Consider the following 9071-nt stretch of genomic DNA (forward strand, 5'->3'; position numbering starts at 1 on the left):
GTTGAACAAATCTGCTTGTCTCAGCGGGAAATAAAGATAGAAGAAGTCTAATTATTAAATTTTTTTTATTACTTTTATTAAAAAAATTAAAATACAATTTAAAAAAATAGTAAATTTTATCTTAAAATAAATTTCAATATTTTAAAATATATAAATAAATTTAATATTAGATATTATTTTTAGAGTTATTAAATTATAATTATATTTATGAGTATTAGTTAATTTTTATTATTATTTTAAATATTCTACATAATATTCATTACATTTAATAATATTCATAAAATGAAAAAATGTCATTAATACTAACTAAATAAATAACACAATATTACTCGTCATTTCCAAACTATAAATATGACTTCTTCACCTCCAAAACTTGGATCTGATAAACAAGACTTCCCAAAAAGTCCCCGATCCCAAGACTCCTCTGGATCTAATACAATTTCAACACACAATCAAACCCTCTCAACTTAAAATCCAATCAAAACTCTAAAAGATCGCTTAAAATTTAATAGTATTAAAAAACCTTTCAAATATTTAAATTTTCCAAACTCCAAACAAAATTAATCAATGCTCAATTAAAAAATAAATTTCTAATAATTAAACTACCTAATAATACATGTTTTCTCCTCGATGCAGCATCACCAATTTACCCGATGTTAGAATATTTAGCCAAGGTGCGAAGCCATACGTTTTAGGAAAATCATTTGCAGAACCAATAATTGGATACGAAAACCTTTGTCACGAAAAGGTTCGATATGATTTGGATTTTATATACAATATGAGAAAATTTGAGTAGATTAATTTCGAGGGGAATTATCATGAAAAGAGAAGAATTGTTATGAAAAAGGAGGGAATTATCATGAAAAGAGTCGATATGTTTTGAATGGATTTGATATATAATAAAGGAAAATTTGGGCAGATCAATTTGGAAGGGAATCTAAAGTCCATTGGGTAGGGCCAAATCCCAAGTGGGTTGAAGAGAATTGGCCTTGCCAAGAACTTAACAATGGGGACTCAACTAACCCTTGAGGCTCATATTGGTGCATATTGATTATATAAAAACATAATATAATATGATTTTTAATATGATATATTTGAGGCATCTTAATTATAAAAATTATTAATATAATATATGATATGATGATTAATGTATATTGAGAGTGATGAAGTCTATGGGAACTTAAAAAAGAAATTAGTTGGGAGTTCTTTAAATTTTATTTCTATAATCAAATAGAAGGGAGAGTAGCATTCTGAGATCACCATGGTCATCCTCAGTGAACAAGTCAAGAAGGAATAGAAGGGAGAGGAGCATTCTGAGATCACTATAGTTATCCTTAGTGAACAAGTCAAGAAGGAAGTCTGGCTAAGATTTTAGAAATGAAAACGGATGTGATTCTTTCTTCCCTAGGTGTTTTGGGAATAGACCAACCCCGACTTCATTTCAAAGCTCATGGAAGTTAGTTCTTATCTTCACAATGTTCATTTTCTTCTTAGCACTAGTTAAGACAAAGAGATAATTCTAGTTAGCCTAAGAGGGGTTGATCACCTCCTTATAGTACCTTAGCTTCCTTTTCCCCTCAAGCTCCTTATCATCCCACAATTTGTCTTTAAATTTGGAAGTGATAGTATTCCAAGATGATCTCCTCCTTTACTCCCCAATCATTGAGCCATGCTTGGGCATCCTTGTGCCAACCTTGCTTGAGGCAAAGGTCTCTTGGTTTCTATATTGTAAAGCTTCTTCTTATACATCATATAGTGAAACATAGGCATGCTTTCAATGGGGGTAAGGCTAGCTTCACTCAAGAGAATAAGATAAAGAGTATTCACTTTAATAAAAATTCCAAATTCATTTTAATTAAGCGAAGAATATATATATATATATATATATATATATAAAAGTTTAAAAAGTTTTAATTTTATTTTTCATATATATTTGGATATTTGAAATTAAAATAAATAAATAAGAAGTAATTTCATAATATTCAATATGCAAGTTGAGTCAAACTTTTATATATATATATATAATTTAATTAATAAGCTTTTCCTAATTTAAGATATCACATAAATTTGTAATTCATATATATGTATATATGTCTTTTACTTTTAAAAATTTTAACGTGGAGAATGTAATTCATCAATATTTCAATATTCTCTCTATATATAAATATTTTAATAATTTGTTGCTCAAAATGAACATATATCCATCTTAGCTTTAGATCTACCAGGAGCCAAGAGGAACCAAATCTATAGAGGTGCAAACCTTTTCTCAAGTTTACCAAATATCTAGAAGTGAAAACCTTTTCTCAAATTTTACACTTAAAAAGATGTTTTCATTTTGAAATATTTGATCCATGTTAGTGTTGGTAGATCCCTAATTAAGATGGATCTATCTTGATGTTATATATATGATTAATTCTCTAGTTTTTTTGCTATTCAATATAAAGGGGATGCATTTTTATATATAGATGTCATGTTTTAAGTTTATAGTAAGCATGGAAGGAGTTACACATCTTCCTCATATTGAGTAAGGCACAACTAAATTTTTTTAACTATTTGAAATTTTGTACTTTTAATTATGATATATATAAAGTCGATATTGAAATATTGTATTTAATATATACATTAAAATATTTTATTTATAACCAACATTTTTTTGTGATTAATAGTTTAGTTGAAAAATTGTAGCAAGAAAGGCTTAATTTGACTTTAGGTTTAGTCAGCCTTAGTCAAATTTAGTAAATCAAATTTCCACATTAGTCGAACAACTTGGAGGTAGTTAACTAGTGTGACATGGATTTTGTCACTTAGTTACCTCAATAAATTCGAGTTAGAGATCTAACTCAAAGATCTAATTGATTAATCAACTTAAAATAGCTAGTTTATGGAATTCGAGTTCCTCAGGTGAAGTGGAGATGACAACACAATGTAACAAGCAGTTGTAAACTAGTTTGAGTGTACAGGTGTTGCATGTAGTAAAATGATCAATCCTTGGGAATTACCAAATCAATTGGAGGAAATTTCCTAAATTATAGCGGCTAATTTGCTTAAGAATTGCACAAGGAAATAAGAACCTTGGTGAGATGATATTTGGCTAAGTGTTGGCTAGAGTTGTTCATTGAGCAGAGAGAACAATTATTCTTTTGCAGGTTGAGCTCAGAGCTGGAGCTAGCAAGAGCTAGCAATTGTAATATATTCTTTATTCAAGCAATTGTAATATATTCTCTATTCATTTGATTAATGCAAAGATGATTGAGGGGTTTTTCTAGTTGGGTTCCCCTAGAAATCACTGTGTATTTGTGGTTTTTCTTATTACATGTCTATGCATGCTATTCTAAATTGTGAATTTCACTGCACAGAAATCACCACTGTGTATTTATGGTTTTTCTTATTGTCTCTGCATGTTGTTCTAAATTGTGAATTTCATTGCACAAATTAGTAGAGTAGAATTGTGTCATGATTTTAGATTAAATTTCTTGACCAGTTACAATTCTATCAATTTTTTACATTAAAGCCACATTTAAATTCCATGTTAAAAAATCAAAAAATCAAAAAATTATAGATCTCTCACATTAGGTTGTAGAAAGTCTCTCAACTCAATAAGAATTTTTTACCTTTCAATTATTTATATAGATTTAATATTGAAATATTTTATTTAATATAAACATTAAAATATTTTCTTTATAACCAACCTTTTTATTTATATAGATTTAATATTGAAATATTTTATTTAATATAAACATTAAAATATTTTCTTTATAACCGACATTTTTATTATTTAGTTATTAATATTTTCTTACAACCATATATAAGTTTCATATTAATAAATCAACATTAGGATGTAAAAAATTCTCTCTCAAATCAATAGGAATTTTTTAACCTTCAATTTTATATATATGCAATTTTATTTTTTATATATATGCAATTTAATTTTTAACTTGCCGATTACCTTAAAATTAAGATATTATTATTATTTATATATATATATATATATATATTTTTTAATATTTTGTGATAAAATTAATTTTGAAATATTTGATTTTATATCTAAATTAATATTTTATTTATATTTCAGATTGAAATAATTTTTTATTAGTACTTTTTTAAATTTCAGATCTCACTTCATATTGAAGAAGAAGAAATTGCACATTTGCCAACTAGAAGCACGTAGTAACTATGGGCAAGATAAGTGTTTTTTTGGAATTTCAATTATTTTATATTTATAGTTGACTTTATAAAATTTAAGATGAATATTAAATTATTTTTATTTAAAATAATTATTGATGATTTTTTAAACCATAAAACGAATATTTATTAAAAAACAAAATTCTTTTTTGTTATCAATATTTGTTCAAATACAATATTAAATCTATATTTAATATAATAATAAGTTTCCATCTCCTATATATCAAATATAAAGATATAATAATTACAATTTATTTTTACATAATTTTTTTAATTAATAATATTTTCAATATTTAAAAACATAAATTACTTAATTTAAATAATTTAATTTATATTAAAGTCAAAATAATATTTTTAAATAAGTCACTAATAATGTAAAAAATATATATATTTATTTTGTTAAAATCATATTTATTTATTTTATTGTCAATGAGTTAAAATGCATAGATCAGAAGATCCTTTAAAAAAACTTGCATTTTGATGCATAGATCAAAAGATCCTTTTAAAAAACTTACATTTTGATATGAAAATCTTCCTCGAACATATTGTTCAAATAGTAAAAATATTAAAATGTAAAGTGAATTAATTTACGTAGGATTAATTTGAAAACTATTTTTTGTAAGTTAATGTTGTATTTCTTTAAAATAACATGAAATTCTTAAATATCTCGATAGCTATATATCTTGAATATGTTATTTAATAGGTAGTCTTAATCAGCCGAATGGAAACCAGATATTTTATATTACTTAATAATAGATTAATTTGTAGTTTTAACATTTTTAATATGATTAAAGTATAAAACAAAATTATAAATTAACATTTAAAAAATCAAGAGTTTAAGGAGGTGACATGTGTTAGAGTTTTGGTACTGGATTTAGGTGGAGTTGGAGGAGTTGGATTAAGTTGAAGATGGGATTTTATATGATCTAAATTTGTGGCCATTATTTCTTAACATACTTGTTGGTTTCTTTAAATTCGTTTGATATTTTCGAGATTTGTAAATATATTATATCTTTCTTCATGTTTATTCTTTAATACCCTTCTCAATAGAATTTTCATTTGCTAGTAAAGAGAGACTGCATTAAGGTATTGCTTCCTTCTTCCCCTGGTATGCTCAAGCTTAGGAATCTAGGTAGAAACTTTCTCTAGGATCTCAGAATCCAAGAAAGCTTGTTTATTTCTAGCAGTGATGGATTTCAATTGATGAATATCATTTCAAGCTTCATGGGGAACATTTGAATGGTAGGTGAAAACAACCTCCTAGGCTTGCTGCTGGGCATGGATGCATCCCTGAGGGTCGCGTCCACCCCCTTCACTCCTATTGCACATTCAATGACATTGCATGTTAGACAGAGAGAACACATCGAAAGACTACACAAGGGTTAATTGTGATAGGAGACTGAAAGTGTTTGAGTCTTAGGGTTCCAGCTGGTGACGGACCGAGTGCTAAGAAAGCAAATGAACCAGAGCTAGACATAAGACCCGGTGAATCAACCAACATATCGAGAGATGACCATGGATGGAATAATTTAAAGTTTGCATGATGAGAGATTCACCACAACAAGGAAATACACAAACACTCATGAGACTGAGAAGATGATTAAGATCCCAAAAACATGCAAAATTCCCTCCCTAACTAGCACCAAAATTCAATCAAATAGTTGAGACAAAAATAATCATAGAATTGAAAGGAGTAACAATTTACCCAAGACCTGTTGCTCAAGGTGGCCACTAAACACATAGATAGGGAGGTTGCAAAAAAGTCAATCATATAGATAGCATGAGAATCACTTAAGGAGCTACGTCCCAATGTTATAAGTATCCACTTCTCCTTCTAGCCTTATGAAAATAAGACCCTTTCGTTTTATTTCAGATCACTCCCCCACCTAGAATAAGAATAGAAACAAGGTGGTAATTATTCCCATCGAATTAAATCTAGAAATATACACAACATAACATCCCAATATTAACAATAGAATGGTGGTAACTAGGATAACTTTCCTCCCATTTTCCTCAGACCATACCTCTTGCAACAGGGGGTCTATCTTCCCCCTTTCCTTGACACTACAACTAGGTGTCCAAAACCTCAAACAACCATGTGCCATAAAAATGGTACATCTTCATATTAATAGGTTGCATTTTTGTGCATGCATAGGGATGGCCACACCACCCCGACATTTAATGACCTCTTTGCAATGGGTTGGTGGGGGCATCCCTCGAACCCACAAAAGTCCTTGAAGGTCACCCCCATTGGGGAGAGTTAAATTGAAAACTATATTTATGATTACTTAAAGTATACAATTATGGAAAAAATATTTTGTTATATAAATGAAAACAAATTTTAAAATGTAAAGTAAAATTAATTATTGATTTTTTATTATTATCTATATTATATTAATAATAAATTGATTACTTAAAAGATAAATAATTAAATATAAAATATATATTATATTAATAATAATTTTTTAATGATATCTATTAACACTAATTAAAAAATATATAGGAAGATTATTTAAAATACAAATAAGTAAATACATAAACTTAGATGATGATGATGATGATGATGATGATGAATAATTAAATATGAAATATATATGATATTATGATGATTTTGATGATATGATGAACATGATGAAAATGATATATGATGATGATTTATGATGAAATAAGTAAATGATGAACTTGATGATGATGATGATGATGATGATGACGATGACGACGACGACGACGACGACGACGACGGTGACGACGACGACGACGACAACGACGACGTCGATGACGATGACGACGACGACGTCGATGATGATGATGATGATGATGACGACAACGATGATGACAACGATGATGATGATGATGACGAAAACAATGATGATGACAGGGAGAAGGATGAGGATGAGGGAGATGAGGACAAGGGTGAGGACAATGATGATGATGAAAATGATGATAACAATGAGGATGACTATGAGGATGGGGAGGAGGAGGAGGGGAACTATCATAACACTTGTGGTAGATATGGTGGTGGAAACAAGGATGATGATGATGATGAATGTCAATTAATACCTATATGGTCTATGGTACCTTAAGAAGGTAATAGATTAGTTGGAATTCTTTAACATTTTATTTGTATCCTCAAAAAGATGTGAGATAAGCATTCCTAGATCACCATAGTTTTGTTGGCTTAAAAGGCTAAAAAGGTTGGTAGTGCAACACATATTTTGAAAATTATATTAAATGTAAGTATACGATGGACAATCCAAGAGAAAGTTCTTTTCATCTTCAACCCTCTTAGGATTGCATAGGTGATAAGCTCTTTCGTCCAATGATATTCTGGGAATGGATCAATGCCCAATTTCACTATTAAGCTCATGATAATTAGTTATTATATTGGCAATGCTCATTTTCTTCTCAACACTAGTTAAGAAATAAAAGTTATTTTTGTTTTCAAGATTGGGATTGATAATCTCCTTATAACATCTTAGTTTCCTTTTCCCCTCTAGCTTTTTGTTTCCACACAATTTTTACTTATATTTGGAAGTGATAATATTTTTAATATTGTTCGGATTCTACAAGATTATATCCTCCTTTATTTCCCAATGGTCCAATCAATACTAGGCATCCTTATGCCACCCTTCCTTGAGCTGAAAGTGGGGAGTTTTCTTAATTTAGAAGGAACTTTAGGAAACCTCTTAGCATCCATGTCCTATCAATTATTCCTATACATAAGACAACTAATCATAGATATGATTTCAATGGGTGTTCAAAGGCTTGCTTCAATAAGGAGTATAGGTTATGGCGTATTTCCTTTAATCCTTAAGTTGTAGGTTATAAACTACTCATGAATATGTTCAATCTTCCTCCATGACTCTCTGGATACAATGCAACATTAAATCTCACATCCATACAAAATATCAAGAGTGATGAGAGTCTCAAAAAAGATCTTTTTTAATCCCAAATCCAAAGAACTAGAAACTTAAAATTGTTTTTAAGCCCATAGTAATATTTCAACCTCCAATTTTCCTTTTCTCAATGTTATAATTTCAATTGAGCTTATGATCAATATTAATTGCTAGATATTTTTATGTAAGAATTTCCTTCAAGTATCATAAGTGATATTTTTTTATTTAATTACCATGAATTTAGTTTTGTTAGTATTAACAATCATACCCATCTTGGAGAAAATATATTAGAGGATTTTGACTTTCTTTTCAAAATCGTAATGGCTCCTTGCAAAAATAACAATATAATTAGCATAAAGGAGAAGAATTATGTCCATACGAGTGAATATGGGGCCAACACAACCTGCATCTTCCAAACATTCTTCTATCTTATCAATATATATGCCAATGAAGGTAGGGAATAAGGGAAATCGTTGCTTGACTCCAATATTGCATTTAATTTCTTTCAACCAACCTTCAATCATCCTAAGCTTGGAAAAATTGAATTTTCTACAAGGTTGGCAGTATTGAACAATTTTCTGATTTGATAATTACTACCTAATGATGTTCAATCAATTTATCTCATGTCACTAATCTCATTGAGTAATTACACACATAATTTATATCAATAGTAAATGCAACAAAAATTGTGAAGATCATGGAAATAAAACCATGCATAATAGGGAAATGTTTTTACCCTGGGAAACCCAACCTTGGGATAAAACCTAACAATTTTTCTTTAAGAGAAAGCAAGGCTTATAAATCCAATTTATCTAGAAATCTGTGCCAAGTACAAATCCAAATACCAGTCAAAACCTAGTCAAAGTAGCAACAAGTCAATGCTAATCAAACCAACCAAAATGCTCAGAAGTAAATGTTGGTCAAATAGTCATCATGTAGTCAAATTTTGGCCTTGTGGCTCCTACAGTCAACTATGATCAACTATGATCAATT

Source organism: Pinus tabuliformis, chromosome 1_2 (assembly GCF_031772625.1).
Source record: "Pinus tabuliformis cultivar Carrire ecotype Pingquan chromosome 1_2, CPIR1, whole genome shotgun sequence".
Taxonomy (NCBI): Eukaryota; Viridiplantae; Streptophyta; class Pinopsida; order Pinales; family Pinaceae; genus Pinus; species Pinus tabuliformis.